This window comes from Protopterus annectens, chromosome 1.part0 (assembly GCF_019279795.1).
Source record: "Protopterus annectens isolate FY-2018-M chromosome 1.part0, PAN1.0, whole genome shotgun sequence".
In the NCBI taxonomy this organism is placed as follows: Eukaryota; Metazoa; Chordata; order Ceratodontiformes; family Protopteridae; genus Protopterus; species Protopterus annectens.
The window spans coordinates 1,607,711,054-1,607,724,626 of NC_056725.1; positions in this window are offsets into that span (position 1 = coordinate 1,607,711,054).

A 13,573-nucleotide genomic window follows, 5' to 3' on the forward strand; every position below is an offset into this window, starting at 1 on the left:
CCCTGCTTCTGCTTATTTGTGATGTATGTTTGTGGATGTGTGTTGTTTTGTTTGTTTTTTTTGTGGTGTGGGTGTTGTGGTATATGTTTGGTTTGGTGTGTGCTGTGTGTTCTGTGTTTTAAATTTCGCGGTTTTGGGCTTTCGGTGTTCTGTGGATTCAATTTCATGGTCTCGAAAAACTGAAATTCGAGATTTCAGTCTTTCCAGATTATGAAGTGAATCTATATATATATATATATATATATATATATATATATAAATATATATATATATATATATATAGATATAGATATAGATATAGATATATATATAGACACACACACACACACACACACACACACACACACACACACACACACACACACACACACACACACACACACACACACACACACACACACACACACACACACACACACACAAGGAAGGTGAGGTGGTGGCTTTAACTCCCTATCATATCTTTCTCATGTGTGAAAACCCTAATGCTAACTAGATAACGCTTTCAACCAGATACAGAGAACACTCTGCTCAGAGCAGGTTTTATCTACGTCAGACTTCAAAGGTTCTTTTATTTTTTTATTCTGATTCATCAGAAGTGGGCCTAGGAGTGGTATTGCAATTGACCTTTAGTGCAGAAGAGCATATCATCTGCTTTTAAGCAGAAAATTAAGTAGTGTGAAATGCTTCACCACTGAGACAGACTGCTTAGTAAATAAGTAGGCATTATCCACGATGCAATGATTACCTTCTTGGTAGATAATTTACCTTTGCTTCACTATTATGCATAAACAAACAAGAAGATAGCAATATAAAACTATGCAAATGGACATTCTCTCGGCAACCTTAAAATTTTACCAAAAAAAAACAGATTGTGCTCTGTGCTCCACCAGCCATAATGCAGATAGCACACACTCATATATACACAGACATATACGTGTCTCTATGGGCTTGAGCACTAACATAAAGACTTAAAAAGTAAAGAAAAGTTAAGGACATAGCCATGTAGCTGAAACACTTCATGTACTGAAGGGGTCATTTGCATATATCCCTTTGGCCTCCACAACACAAGGCTTAAGCTATCCCACAATGAAAACTCTAGCTTGTCTGGGTTTTCCTTGTAGTTTTTGCTGAATGATTTGTCTGTGTATCATTTTTGCCCATCGGCTTGGTCTTTATATCTATATCATAGGTGTACTGGAAGATAACAAAACTGTCCAATGTTGACATTACAAACACTGAGAAGTTAAAATCAACAGCTGTTGACAACCAATGCCCATCCACCAGAGATAACCTCAGAGCATGCAAGAACTTCAGTAGCCTCCCCACACACCCTGATAACTAGATATATATACTAACTTGATTGCTATCTATCTATCTATCTATCTATCTATCTATCTATCTATCTATTTACAAACACACACACACACACACACACACACACACACACACACACACACACACACACACACACACACACACACACACACACACACACACACACTGTTTCCTCTTAATCCCCAAAATAAATGATAAATAAATGAAATAATAAACAACTAAATATGCTATTATTTGTCTTACAGAAGAATGATTTACCTCATTGTCAGTAAATTTGCCTCTCTCTTTCTTTTCTGTCTTTGTTCCTGGTGTGCAAACAAATAAAGTGAAAGGAAATACTATAAAATCCACTAGCACTAAAATAAAAAGTTAAGTACCAGCCATTTTAGCAGATATGCTGTACATCAGAACTAAAATATCATATACGCATTACACTTTTCAATAAACAAATCTGGAAAATATGTGTTTTACTAGGAAACCATTGAGCAGCGTTATATAGATATCATTGTTCATTAGGGCAAATATTAAGGTATGTACATTGACACAAAAGGTGATAATATAATTACTAAAGAACTCAACAATGAGTCATTCTTTAGGCATATAGTACCATTTTTATTTTGCATAAGAGGCCAGTTTCATCAGTCTTGTGAAACTTTAAAAAACTATTTTTTAGACCACAATCAAAAGTCCATTGGTATGCTGATTCTTTATTCTCTGTGCTGCACAAAGTGCTTTCTGTTTGGAAGTCATACAATTTATGCACATTTCATGTTAACAGCACAGTGCATATAAGTTTAAGTTTTGCTCATAAATAATTTGCTGATACAGCACAATTTAGGCACTTAAGTAGACCTGCTTGCCTCACCACGGAGGAGTAATGTAGAATATCTAAGAAGAGACATGCCTGCTTGCTGTGTGAAGAGTGCATTAGTCCTTTTTTATACAAATCACCTTCAATCACACGGTGCCTCCTGCCAGCTTTTTATATCATGTCATTGGGACTACACTGGATTATTAGTAATGAGGATGAATGAGAATTCAGATGCACGACCCCACTGTGCTCACAAGCAGCTATGATAAGCTAGCGTCTGTTCAAAGTGTTTTACTAAAACACATTTTGTTCATAGAGAACTGCTTTATGTCTACCTGCTACATCCCAGGCAATCTAAGAAGTGGTGGGGGCCTCTGTTTGAAAATTATTTGGTAGCATGCAGTGCTCAGAGTACCACTGCTGTGAGAATAATGACTATGAGAGTATATTCAGCTGTCAGAAAAGCTCGGGAATCTTACTGCTCACTTACAGCTCATATATTACATCTGGGTTAATTGTAAATAGATTTTTTCTTTCTTTCTTTCTTTCTTGTATAAGCTTAAGAAATGACAGAAAGTGTACATGGGCATTTTGAAAATGTATTTAGTCCATACTTTTTCTGTATTTCTGCTGTAAGCAGTCACACTTCAAGAGATTATAATCAGTTTGGTAACAGCTTTTGAGAGCCTCTATGAAATATAATATCAGTATATTTTAGGGTTACAGTTGAATGGATAGTATTTGTAGTATAAACATGAAAACATTAGCTGTATATGTTATGTGCTGTTCTCTTTATGCGAGACTCCTTAGGTATATCCCATAAGCATTTTTGTTGCTTGATCAATGATTATCTACGTATTCTGACTGATGGGCAAGAGTCAGAGTAGTCAAAGAGATATAAAAAAGTCTCAAGATTATTTCCAAAGCATGATTTAAAATGTAGAAAAAATAAGAACGCAGCATTATAGGTTTGCAAATGTGCTCTTAAGTATTTCTTTACCTCATTCATTGGCAAAGACTTAAAACTAATCAGGACTCTACTCACCAGGACACATGCTCGCTGACTGTTCGCAACCTGCTGTGTTAAAGTGAGGCAAAAATATAAACTATAACACATACAACTACTCTATCTTCTGTCCATTCATTATAGCAAACTCCTTACTATATTAGAAGACACTCAGGAAGTTCAAGGATGTATTTTTATCCTTTGAGATGAGGAGATGCCCCGTACATTGCCGAATCACCTTTGCTGCCTTATATTATTTTAGTTCAGCTTACAATGGTTTGTTGATAATGTACGTCAGAACTCCATTAGCTTCTTACCTTTACAGCAAACAGGAATAGTAACTGAAGTCTGTTAATTGGCTGTACACCATGCAACTTTATAACATTTCTTATTGTTTTCAGATAATGTGATTCATGATATATTTTTTAAATGTCTCTCAGTGCAGATGATTACATCAAGGACTGTAGCTTTTGTCAGGCACTTATGAATCTTTTATTACAATTAACGTCTTCATTATAATAAACTTCACTTGTAGCTGGCCACATTAAATGACCTAACCAACTGAAAAAACTCGTGCAGATATTGAAAACCATGTGATCTGTGTAAAGCTTTAGTTGGTCTCTCATTTTATCTGCTATGAAGTGTTTGTACAACTTTTTTTTTTCTGTTAAATGCATATTGCTTCTTTAGTATTGGCCATTTGCTATCTCTCTCCTTTCATTCAAACCCTGAATCCAGCAGTTAGTAATCTGCACTTAACTTGTCCAGATGTCTTATATATTGGTTAGTGAATTTACATGCCTTATACTGCTTGAGTTCACATATGTATAATCAAGTCCTAATGGCAACGATTGTACTCTAGCATGCTCCTGAAGACAAATAAGTAATATATGGTGTATGTAAAATATGTTGCTTATTATGGTGCTTATTTCATGGAACCACTTTTTTGTGTTTCCCGTTTATATGTCACAGTGCATTTTGAAGTGAAACATCTTAAAACCAAAATATTCTAAATGATTAATTAGGGTGAGGGGAGATAACATTAACAAGTTAGTAAGCCTGTATAAGGGAAAAAGGAAAACACATCTATCCATATATGTATCTATTTATCTCTCGCTCTCTCTCTCTCTATATATATATATATATATATGTACATATATGGGTCTGGCAAAACTGATTAAAAATTTACACATGTTGACACTGGTTTCGTAGATGCACTTTAGTCAACAAAGCACATGGTCAACAGATGTGCCAGAATGATAACCTCCAAGCCTGGTTAATATATCTCTTCCCCAGGAATTGTGCAATCTGAGATTTAATATATATAATTATCGGGGAGTGTGGGGAGTGCATACTCCTCAAAGGCTATGCAGGGAGTCCACTGCAAAAAAGTCATTGTTCTCCTTTTTTTTATTTTTATTTCAGCTTTTAGTTTGCATGTGGAGAGGATATTCCTTGTGCAAGAACAGTGTTGCGTTGTTGAACTTTTGTGGTCTACATTACTGACATTGACGTTTGGGTATTTCAATCATAGTCAGTACACCTATGTATCATTTACTATCAAAATGTGGAATGGCACTTACTTAAAACTAGAATGGCCGAATGCACATTTTCCAGTTTCCATAATGCTGATCTAGAAATGTTCGGATCCTCATTAGCGAATAGTTGCGTGCATTCGCTAATGTGGGACTGACGTTCTGATAACAGATTGCACCGCAGTGGAGAATTGGGAAATTTACCCTATTCCTCATTGTAGTGCGATCTCAGAGTTGGAATATATAATATGCAGGGAGTGTGTGGGATACAGGGAGGCTTGCCCCCTGCAAAAATATTACCGGTAACACAGAATTTCGATACTGGAATTTATGGTGTTCGAATGTCAATTCCATGGTTACCACTTCCAGCACTTTGGTAATTCTATAATACAAATCTGGGTAATGAATTTGGTCAAAAAGTGGAAAATTGTTTTGATTTTTCACATTTTGACAGTAAACCCCTATAGCTATCTACCCATTTTGATATATGTATATATATATATATATATATATATATATATATATATATATATATATATATATATAAATATATATGTATACATAGAGAGAGAGCAAAATAGATATACAGATATAGATATAAATATACTTTTAGACATAGATACAGATATAGATATAGCTGTATATGAGTTCCCAGCAGTTGGTCGAACATTGCAATTATCGAAGGAAAAAAGCTAGTAAATTTAATCAAAAGGCAGACGTTGCCCTGTGCCGGATTTTTTTCTTTGCAAGATCATGAAACATAGACTTTAACCTTTCTTTAACCTTTCTCCACTGTATTGCAGTCTTGGATTTGGTATACCATTTTTTGTCTGGAGTCTAACAATCCCACTGCCAATAATATACCCAGAATATAAAACATCAGTCCAGCCGAACTTGCTCATGGATGCATTGACAGTTAGCACAGCTTGCTTTGTAGCATCTAGGACAGCCTGGATAATGGTTAAATGAAAGTTTCTGTCTTCTAAATGAATTATCACATCATCTATATAAAAGCAGCATACCCTATATGTATTTTTAGGATTCTACCCAAAAGTCTGTGAAAGATTGTAGGGGCATCATGCAACCCCAGGGAAGGGAAATACATTGAAATAAGTCATCTAGTGTTGATAAAGGTGTTTTTTCTGTGGCTCCAGCCATTAGAGGGACCTAGCAGTATGTCTCTGTTAGATTCAAAGTGGTTAAGAATTGTACATTTCCTAACCTTTCTGTACGTTTGCCAACCTTAGGCAATAGCAAACTGTCAATTTTTGTGACACTGTTTGGTGTTTAGTTGCACCAGTCATTTTCTCCCTGTAGCTTACATCATTTTATTTTAGTACAATTTCAAATGTCCTATAGCAGTTAACCAAAATGGTGTTTTGTGCACAGGGTTCCAAAACTAACAGTTGGTCTCCAGCTTGGAATATCTTGGTCATTACATTACTATATACACACTTTGTTATATGGCCTGGCATAATTCCATGCATTGCCTTAAAACTAATATTACCACTTTCATTCTATCCTATAAGCTGGTAAAGTATTCTAGAAAACTTTCAAATTGAGTTTTCTCTTCTTCACAGGTTTATGTAGTGATATCCCCAGTCTAGAACACTGTGTGCCATATAACAAGTGCCCGATCTAGAACAGTGTGTGTGAGATAACAAATCAAAGCCCTGTCAATGCTTGTTATACTTATGGCACACATAATGTATGATATTGACCAGTCCCAGTTCTTATCACCTTCCTCAGTTATTTTTCTCAGCATGGATTTTAATGTTCAGTTAACACACTCCACCAGCACATCTGTTTGGGCATATTAAAATGAGATTTTTAACTGCTTGACGTTAAAGCACCGTCACAGTTGGTGCATTAATTGTTATATAAGTGTAGCCCCATAGCTGGTGAGTATTCCCTTAGGCAGCCCTACTTTGGAAAACTATAGCACTAACTTTCTCACTAAAGCTTTAATGTTAGGTTTACATAGGGGGAACAGCCTTAGCACACTTGGTAGCATGGTCCAAAATAAATGAAAAGCACTGAAACCTCTTTAGCAGATATAATTACAGGTTGAGCGATATTTATGTCTATTGGGATGTTAGAAATAGCCATGAAAATCAACGGGTTTTGGGACCTAGATGAGGAGATGTCTTCTGGCATTTGTGGCACCCATCACAGAAATTCTCAATTCCTTTCAATACTTCTGGGCAGTAGGACCTAGGTAGATACCTTTGCTATAGTATTTTCCATTGCCAGATGCCCCTACCTAGCATATGGCTATGTGTTAATTTTGTTAGTAGTGCTCTAAAGGTTTTACACACTAGGAGTTGATGTACTGTTTCCTCTTCATCTTCACTTACTCTATATAAATCATTTTTTTCAATTTGAAGTGTTAGGAGGAAGTGAACACATTTTATTCAGCTTCTTCTCCTGTAACTCTAGTTAAATGTTCCATTGCTCTCTTCAAAGTGCTGTCTTCGTATTTTGCACTTTTAAAGTTTATCTGGCTTACCTGAAGGTTAACCATCTCTGGAGTTTCCTCAAGGTCACCCTACTGTAAGTCTGAAGGCATTGTCTATCTAACTACCGGCACTATCAGTTGGGTTACAATGTATTACTCATCTCCTCAGAATGATATCTCCTACCATTATTGTTTTTCTAGATGGGATCTCCACCTTATTTAGTTATCCTTCATTTTCTGTAAAAACCTGATGTATGAAGTTCTCTTCTGTTTAGGATTCATGTGCTTTGCATCAAAAGTTATAGCATTAGCTATTTTGTCTCTCAGCATACACTGTACTCCCCCTTTCTCTCATTCTTTAGTTTGCTATGTCTCTGCAGATATCACCTTAGAATAACATTTGTCATCACTTTATTTTATTTATTTTATTTATTTATTTTACATTTGTTGACCGGGCTAGTCTAACTGGACATAAATATCCGTTTTCAGTAGAGGCCCGGGGAGAAAAGCTCCAGTACAGGCAATAAACAATGATTTATTACATAAAGCATAATATGAGTAAAAACAATACAAGGTAAAATGAAAAATATGTTTCAACACAAAACACATAGTAAAATAGGAGATGAATTTATACTACATACTACTATAAACTGCTTTTAAAAACAGTAACAGAAACAAATAACACCAAAAAAAGTTAACACAGGCAGATAAAAGATTTCTGGTAAAGCCTAATTCTTAGATATAACTCTAAAACTCTTGAAAGTTATCATGAGTAGCTCAGTAAGGGGGGAAATGGGGGTAAAAATAGGTGAGTGAGAACATGATTTCAGTCGGAATTTGCACACTTTTACTTGTTCTTACCTGTTTCCTTAGTTACAGTTACCCACTGACCACAGTCTTTCTTTCTTTCTTTGATTTTTCTATTTTACACTGATAGAATAGGGTTTAGAACACTGACTAGGATCTTTGTCTTCCCCTTTTACTAAACTAGTGAAGTCTTTCTTATTATTAACACTCACCTACTAATTAGAATTTTCCATTTTTTTTCGGGGGGGGGGTCTGTTTTAGTTTGATAAAAAGTTCATAATTCTGCTCAGGCTGTGCATTTTCTAGACTACCTATCTGGATTTCTTTATAAGACACCCTTTCTGTGAGGGATGCCTTTGCTTCATATACTCTAGATAGCTGTGCTACCTGTTTGGCAATATTTTGAGGGTAAGCCATTACAACCTAACACTACCTTCTTGTAGCTAACACTGTTTCAGCAGGCTGCCTTCCTACAAGGCCTGCATCTGCCTTTTCATCAGTTCTATCTCCCTGTCAATCTTTCTTACTATTCCAGTGTCCATAACTCTTTGGTGTGGCTAACCACTCTTAGATTCTGTATTATTTAACCCTATCCAAATTGTAATACATCAGGGGATTTCTTACACTGCTCCTTTTTGGACTCGTATATTTTATATGTGCATCTGAAAGTTGTCCCTTCCTCCTTTTCCAGGTTAGGCAAATGTACAACTTTAGACTTACGTAATTAATCTTTCCCCACCCAGCACTGATTAGGTGGCATATCCCACCATACCTTCTACTGATTGCATCTTTAAGTCTTCAAAATGGCCATAAACATTCTCTATCATTGTATCATGTGTTAAAATTGAACCACAACAAATGGATTAACTATTTTCCCAAATAAATTTGTATTTCTAGTTCAGTATTCAGATAATGTTCCTTTCTCGTTGTATGCAGAGCACTTCTATCACTTTCTTAGTGAGGGTTTTTATTTTCACAAACATTCCATTGCTTTATAAGCATGGCCGTATTTTCTGAATGCAGTGATACATGGAGTTCTCTGACATCAGTAGTAGGTTTTCCTTGGCTGTAGTTTTTACAGGTGCAACTGTACTTTTATTGCTAGGGTGAAATCTAGCTCTGCAACCTCATATTCATAATTCTTCCTCATACTCAGACTGTTCTGATCTGAGGATTTTAATAATGGCTAGCAGAAATTCAGCAGGAACCAGAGAGGGGGAGAGAGAGAGAGAGAGAGAGAGTGTGTGTGTGTGTGTGTGTGTGTGTGTGTGTGTGTGTGTGCGTGTGTGTGTGTGTGTGTGTGTGTGTGTGTGTGTGTGCGTGTGCGTGTGTGTGCCCGCTTGCATGTGTGTATTTAAAAGTACCGAAGTGTCCAACATGCAATTCTAGTAGACTTACTCCAGTTAAAGAAAGGGCACTGGTATTGAATCATTGATTACAAAGTCATCCCTGATGAAACAGCTGGCCAACAGCATAAACTAATGGTGGCCACAATCAGTGGCAAGGAATGGTTAGAGAAGGCTCTAAGGTTAACAGAGACTAGGCTGAAGACTTGGAAGCTGACTTCTGCCAAAATCTGAGTCTCATAAAAGAAAGACTGGCGGAATTCAAAGAAATACGCAGGACTCTAGCATCTCAGGAAGAAGAAGGAACAGGTGGAGTTGAAGAAGAGATGCAGTATCTCAAATCAACACATATGAGGACTATAGAACAGATATACAGCTAAGCCAGGTACAAAAATGAAGTACATAATGAAGAGGTCAAGGAAATTATTAAAAGAAAGAAGAAATGAAGGAACATGGCCAGGCTGAAACGGAATGCTGGTTGGGTAACAAAGAGGCCAAGGAACAGTTGCGATACCAAAGAACAAAGCATCAGAGGCACTCTATCAGCTTCTGGAAAGTGAGTCAGCAGATGGAACAAATAATCTTGATCAGTTTGCAAGGCAGAGAGAGAAAGATAAAAAAGATAGTCAGAAGACACCCTTCGTAAAGGAAGCCAGCAACAATTTAGTCACCAGTTAACAGAACATCGAAGGCAGATGGAAAGAGTACTTCCAGCAGCTTTTGAATGAAGGAATCCCCACAGAAGCTATACAGACCCAGACACAGTCTACAATGAAGGAGGAATGAGATTTCATCCCAGAAAATGTAAGAACAGCATTTATGAAAATGAAGTCAGGAAAAGCACTTGGCTCAGATGAGGTCATGGCAGATATGATCAAGGTGTTAGGTGAGTTAGGAGAGAAATGGAATCCTATCTGGATCCACACAGCAAGTTACATCTGCAACTAGAATCTATAAGAGCAGGATGACAATCAACCTTAGAATGGACACTAACTAAGAAAACCAACAAAATAAAGCTAGTAGAATGTCTCCTAGACAGCCTAAGTGACCATTTGCCAAGTTATGCTATCAGAAGTTACAATATAAAGACAAGCAAATTATAAACGGCCAAGTCTGCAATCAACAAGATTTAATAAAGATACCTTCATTGAATGATTAGCATAATATAACCAGAAAAATGTTAAAACCAGTGCCTATGATGCTGCTGTTATAATTCAATGACATTTTTATTAAAATTCTTAATGAATTTGCCCCTGCACCTACTAAAAGAGTGCAATCCAAACTTGTACAATGGCTTACAAACAAATCAAAAAAAAAATGTTACAACAGGTAAAGCCTGGAAAGAGTGGCACAAAAACAGAACTCAAAATTCATATCAGTTCTTTAGGCAGCTTAGAAACCTCACAAAATAGCATATCAAACAGGACAAACAAGCAAATATATTACACTGATCTATAATACAATCATCTAAATAACTCAAAACTCTTTTGATTAGGATCTGTACTAGAACTCCAAAAGGGATAAATATCGAACGCTCACATGAGCGAATATGCAGGAACCCAATGTTTTTTTTTTTTTTATTGCAGTACAGTGAAAATCTGAATATTTGCCCTTTCTTCACTGTAGTGCAATCTTGGAGTTGGAATATATGTTTAGCAGGAGGTGTGGGGTAGCAATGTTGAGTTTCTGTATTTTTGCCCATGTGAGCATTTGATATTTAGCCCTTTTGCTGTTCTAATATAGACCCTTTTGATCACCCTTGAATAAATTATGTCATCCAGGTCAAACTATTATCCCATCTCCTACATCTGCTAAGAATTGTGATTCAGTTCTCACAGAATTCAGCTTTTAATTCATATACACAATACAAACATTCTTCAACAACAATATTATCACCTCCCTTTCATTCCTTGCATTCTGCCCTAAATACTCTAAACCCCTTTGACGTCAACACTGTACAAATCCCCACTATCAAAATGCTACTTTCTAAACTAACGTCACCCTCCTTAGCAGTTGACCAACTCCTCTACGAACACCTAAAAATTTCTGCAGATGCAGATGCTATAGCCTTCCCTGTCTCCATCTTGATAAATAGACCCATCTGGAAAAAAATCTTACATCATACATTTACACAAAGAAGGCATATCAACAGACTTCAATAACTATAGACCTATTGCTATTATCTCACCCCTGTCAAAAATCCTTGACAAATATAGCCATACAGTGCTCATTCATCCATACTACTTAAATCTTCTTTCCAAAACTCATAATGAGTTTGAACCCTATTGCAGTACAACAATATCTCTCCTACAGTTCAGTAAGAGTATAAACCCTTCAAAGGAACAGCAGTAAAGTAGTATCCACCATATTCTTAGACCTATCAAAAGCATTTGGCATGGTATCACACCATTTACCTACTGAACTCTTTTCTGTCAGCCTTTACCACTCCTCCCTTTCATGGTTTCCTAGTAACTTAAATGGAAGGCAACAAGCAGTTAAATGGCAGCAGGTGTACTCACCCTAACAGTTGCCATAGGAGTCCACCCGGGTTCCATAAAAGGGCTCTTCCTTTTCAACACCTTCATAAGCAAGCTCCATACTGCCACAGATCTTGCTAGCATAGTACAATATGAAAATTATTCAACATTTATATGCTTAGCCCCAACATTATCCAAACCCCAGGAGAGCACTCATGCTTCTTTCTATTCTGTCAAAATCTGGCTAAAAAAAATCAAACTCGCTCCTTAATTCTCCACTGCAAAAAGTAAGCTTATGATATTTACATCCAAACAGTATCAAAACTAACAACAATCATTAAGGATGACAACACTAAAATAATACCAAAATAAAAATAGTAACTGATGCTAAACCTTTGGGTATTATAATAGATGACAGCCAAAACTTCAAACAACATATGTTGAAAATTATCAAAAAGACATATTGAAGACTATGATTCCGTTATGGGGTCAGACAGTACCGTACTGATTCATGAAGAAAAACTCTAGCCTTATCCCAATTCCAACCTTCCTGTATGCCTCTCCCATTTTAACAATAAGCACAATACTTAAATCCAAGCTAGCCTCCAACAAGATTGCAAAATTTGCCACCACTGTTATTCCTTAAAACTGCTTAACTGCCTTGAACTAAACAACTACCTAACATATTCACTAGTTACTGCACGCAAACTAACTTACTGCCCTGAAAATGCCCATTACTACAAAAGATTCTACTGCCCTATTCCATCACAATGGGTTTTCTTTCAGGTGAACAACTCCTGTTAATTTCCAAGTAAATCTACCAACTCAGCAGGGGACTCTCTGTACTCTTATGTCTCCAAGCTTTGGAATGCCATCTCTCCACATACAAAAATAACTGGAAAACTCACTAGCTTCAAAATGCTGTTCAAACAATACATTGATCAGTCATGGTCATTCTTTGCTCTTCACCAGGTTGAATCTCTCATCTTAAATTTAAGTTTCTTATTACTTATCTTTCATCCTCTTCTCTCCTTAGCTGTATTAGCATACTCTTCCTTACAATTCTCTAACAAGTCATTCTCTCTCATGTAGGCTTTTCAGCTTTTCTGTGACTAATTCTACCGTGCTGCCCTTCCTATAATCTTCGACCAATGTCCTGTTGCCCAAAATGCATATCTCTGCTACCTTATTCTGCGTGTTAGTCAACCTATCATTCCTCCTCTTACTTATATCTTCATCAATACTAACAAACATATACTAATGTCACAGGATACATTAATGTTAAAGTATATGAATCACTGCTATGGTTTTGTTTCTTAATAAAATGCATCAATACAATCTATTTTCTAGTGAAACAAATACCTCATAACCTTATTATACATAGTTAATACTACATTTCTGATACAAAAATCAATGTAAATTGTACTTTCATTTCTATTATTGCAACAACCGTGTCTCTGAAACTGTAAACCTACAATGTAAAAATTATGTACATACTTTGGATCGGGCTTTTCTCCCAAGCCCTCTGCTGAAAATAGGCATTGCCAAATTGGACGATCTTGATCAACAAAGACAAATTAATCAATAAATTGGCTTGAGCGGGTATTCCTAGCAGCATAAAAAAAGGGTTATCCCAGATGATCACATGACCAAGGACAAAGGGGACATTCATAATTGAGACTAGCTTTAGGTATTTATGTCTCCTGATAGAACATTTTAAACCGGAGGAGGAGCAAGCAGCTGATCTCATTAGAGCGAAACAAGCTGAGTTGAAGGTATGGATCTATAAAAATCAAGT